We start from the raw sequence: 4,348 nt of genomic DNA on the forward strand, positions 1-4,348 counted from the left end.
GAGGTAGAAAAAGAGAAGGCGCGCGACAGAAAGATCGAGAGAGAGAGAGAGAGCGAGAGAGAGAGAGAGAGAGAGAGAGAGAGAGAGAGAGAGAGAGAGAGCAGGTGGTCGGCATTACCGCATGCCCTGCTCCACTCCACCTCTCAAAGAAGCCGTCACCGTCATAACGACTCCCGTACATAAAGATGGCGGCGCGCACGCGGCAGCAGCAGCAGCAGCAGCAGCAGCAGCAGCAGCAGCACTCACCGCGTCCGACGTTTCTTACGGCTGCGCTTGTATACTACGGCGACATGCGGACTGGAGCGGCGGAGGCGGCGCGCTAACGTAATTAGGCCAAGCGTCGTGTGGACGAAGCCCTTGATGGCAGCTGCTAATTGGAGTCAACACATTTATTTCGCATTAGGCGCGAGTACGGTGCGAATATTCCTAACAGGCAGAGTATGGAGGAGGAGGAGGAGCAATGGCACTTGTACGTGCGGCGTGCGCGCGCATGCCTGTCCGTCCTGCATGGTATATACATCCACCCTATGTCAAACGCTCCTCTCTGCGATGTATTCGAATGTCAAAATGCGCCCAACGATTTTCTATTCGTCGACTGAATATTGAAATCGTCAGTTTACATTGCAACACGAAAAAATTCAATTATGAGAAAAGATGTGGGTGTTAATATTATATAAACAGGGCGGGCAAAGGAAAGCAGGCTTGCACTAGGTAGAGCTATGCTATTGGGTATAGGCCGAAGTTTGGTCTACATCTCAATATGGAAACGATTGTTTTAAAATTAAATTATTAACGATTAATTCATGTTTAAAAATCGCGGCGTTATTTCTCTTCACGCTATTAATAGAAATAATATAGAAGAATACTTTTAGATTATTTTCATTATTGGTTTCCTATCGAAAAACCTTTCACTGTCTTTGATTCGTCTTTGTTTGAACTTCTTCCCTTGTCTGCTCACGAACCAACTATTGTGCGCATCATCTCTAGTGAGACCTATCACGTCCGTTACTACCCCATGAAGCAATCAAGTGCGTGCTGAGAACGCTAACGTTGAATTGATAGAGACTAATGAGAGAACAACGAGAGGGTGGTTCGTCCAGGCATCTCACGTCTCACTGCCTTGTCTGTGTAGAACGATTAGTCGTACGACCGACTGGCTTTGAAACAAACTGCATGCGCCGAAAACTCGAGCGATATATTAAAGGATTTAAATCGTCCGCTTCCTTTTCATCTTACTAAAATGGTTAACGACACAAAGTCTACCCTCCTCTCTGTACGTGTCTCTCTCTCTCTGTGTGTTTCTCTCTCTCTCTCTCTGTGTGTGTGTTTCTCTCTCCTTCTTTCTTTCTCTCTCACGCACACACGCCGATAATTCAACTGATTAGAGAGTCGTTTCGACCCAGCGGCTTTACTAAGTTACAATCCCAGAAACAAGCTTCTGTATTTATCTTGACGGATAGCAAACACCGGCGAATGTCTTTTGCGAAACGAAGTTAGTTGAACTGTCGCGGGAGTTCGCAGAGAAACAACAAGGAAACGCACGATGGAAACCTTTGGTGAAATAAAATCTGCTGCAAGCTGATTAAACGTGATTGAGAGAAGATGGTTACATCACACCTGTAACTAGGGAGTCGGGGGTCGGAGGGATCGAAGAAAACCCCCACCCACATTAACAGCCAGTGGTCCGCTTTTCATGACAGTTATTTGCTCAATTATTCGTCTAAGCATGTCCTAAACTATTCATCATTGCAATTTTCTTCAGGGAACTGAGTTATGTACACAGAAAGGGTTTGCTGTGGATGTAGAGCGACGAGTTGAGAGATCTAATAAAAAAAGACGAGTGAGACTTGCGTCCTAGTTAGTTTATTGTTTGGAGCAGACATTGCTGTTAGAGACAACCCGCACGTGACGAGAATTCTATTGTCTTCCGTGATTAAAAGGAATTAGAAAGATTTGGCATTCTGCCAGCATTCAATCAGTCTGATGACGTCAATACCTAATAATATACATGTTATTATTATTATCTTGTTATTATGTGTTATTAATAATACGTATTATTATGTATTATCAGTAATTAAGCATTGAAAGAAATAGTGTCGCGAGGGCATCAATATGTGAGGGAAGGTTGGCACAGTGCACTGATCATACGTGCTTTGACTTCATACGTGCTTTTGTCCATTATCGTACACAGTTCATTCAAAAGTGAATTATTCTGAAAGTATTTGTAGTGCTTCTGCGGAATGCTTGCGTTCTTGCAGTACAGAGAGCAATTGGGCAAAGTCCAAATTCCACCTCTGATAAAAAAAAAACCACTTCCTCCTGGAATACTCACTAACGACCGAGTTACATGCAGTCTAATAAAATATAAGGAAGTCTTATAAATATAAGACTTATAAATATAAGACTTATAAGGAAACAGACGAAATAATCTGATAATTCATACACGCGTCATGCCGGGGTGTTACGGGAGGTTACCCTCAACATCGATATCAATCGATCGATCGATATGATATAAATATCGATGTCCCCCTCATATACCCGCAAATGACAATATACCACCCGAGGTAACAATTAAAAGTAGCTAAAGAAGTTTCGACAGTGAATTCCAATTAATTATTATCCAAAATCGAGACCACCCGTCGATGTTAGATTCTGATAGCGAGGCGGACAATAGACGGAATATATGCGCTTGTGTATCCCTTGTGCAATGTTATCTTCAGTCGTTTATCTATACTACTGCTGCGGCTACTGCATCTGTTGCTGCTTCTACTGCTACTGCTATTGCTGCTGCTGCTGCTGCTGCTGCTGCTGCTGCTGCTGCTGCTGCTGCTGGTGGTGGTGTTGCTGCTGGTGGTGCTACTGCTACTGCTACTGCTGTTGCTGCTGCTACTGCTGGTGGTGCTGCTGCTGTTACTGCTAGTGCTGCTGGTGGGGTGGTGGTGGTGATGGTGCTGCTGCTGCTGCTACTGCTGGTGGTGTTGCTGCTGGTGGAGCTGCGGCTGGTGGAGGGATAGTGGTGCTGCTGCTGTTACTGCTAGTGGTGGTGGTTGCGGTGGCGGTGCTGCTGCTACTGCTGCTGCTACTGCTGCTGCTGGTGGTGGTAGTGTTGCTGCTGCTGGTGTTGCTGCTGCTGCTGCTACTGATGCTGCTGCTGGTGGTAGTGCTGCTGCTGGTGGTGTTGCTGCTACTGCTGCTGCTGCTGGTGGTGGTGGTGGTGCTACTGCTGATGCTGCTGCTGCTGCTGGTGGTGGTGGTGCTGCTGCTGCTGCTGCTGCTGCTGCTGCTGCTGCTGCTGCTGGTAGTGGTGGTGGCGCTGCTTCTGGTGTTGCTGCTACGCTTTCCCCCAAATTCCGGTCATCACATATGCGTCCAATCGCATCGCCCCGAGGTGGAAATACGGTTACCATTGATTTCCCATCGATTTCCCCTTTCGCTATATACGTGATCGATACGTGCGCGCAGGAAATGAGAAGGCTTCCTCGGGGAGGCAGACGCGTAATTGTGAAGCATCCAACGCGATCTCCCCACCTCGCCGCAATCAGCTACGATGCCGCAGCTTCTGCCCAAACTAATTACGAAAACTATTTCGCTCGGAATCTTAATCGGTCAGTAGCAGCAGCAGCTGCGGTTGTGACCGACTGCGCGCGCGCGCTCCAATTTGCAGCGAGCGTTTTGAGCACCGCGAGCGAGGGCCGTTTCTAGCACTCACGCATCCCATCGCTCTCGGCTATTATGTGGAAGAAGCTGTAGCTAGCGTCTTCTGAGCGAGAAAAGGGGAGAATAAGAGAGAATGAGGGGGAATAAGGGAGAATAAGGGAAAATGAGGGAGAATGAGGGAGAATGAAGGAGAATGAAGGAGAATAAGAGAGAATGAGGGAGAATGAGGGAGAATGAGGGAGAATGAGGGAGAATAAGGAAAAATAAGGGGAGAATAAAGGAGAATGAAGGAGAATGAGGGTGAATGAGAGAGAATGAGAGAAAATAAGGGAGAATGAGGGAGAATAAGGGAGAATGAGGGAGAATGAGGGTGAATTTAGGAGAATGAGAAAGAATGAGGGAGAATCGCTCTCTCCTCTCTCGCTCTCTCCGTCTCTCGCTCTTTCTTCTCTAGCTCTCTCCTCTCCCGCTCTATCCTCTCTCGCTCTCTCCGTCTCTCGCTCTTTCTTCTCTAGCTCTCTCCTCTCACGCTATATCCTCTCTCGCTCTCTCCGTCTCTCGCTCTTTCTTCTCTAGCTCTCTCCTCTCACGCTATATCCTCTCTCGCTCTCTCCGTCTCTCGCTCTTTCTTCTCTAGCTCTCTCCTCTCTCGCTCTATCCTCTCTCGCCCTTTCCTCTCCTCGCTCTCTCC

Source organism: Priapulus caudatus, unplaced genomic scaffold (assembly GCF_000485595.1).
Source record: "Priapulus caudatus unplaced genomic scaffold, Priapulus_caudatus-5.0.1 Scaffold111, whole genome shotgun sequence".
Taxonomy (NCBI): Eukaryota; Metazoa; Priapulida; class Priapulimorpha; order Priapulimorphida; family Priapulidae; genus Priapulus; species Priapulus caudatus.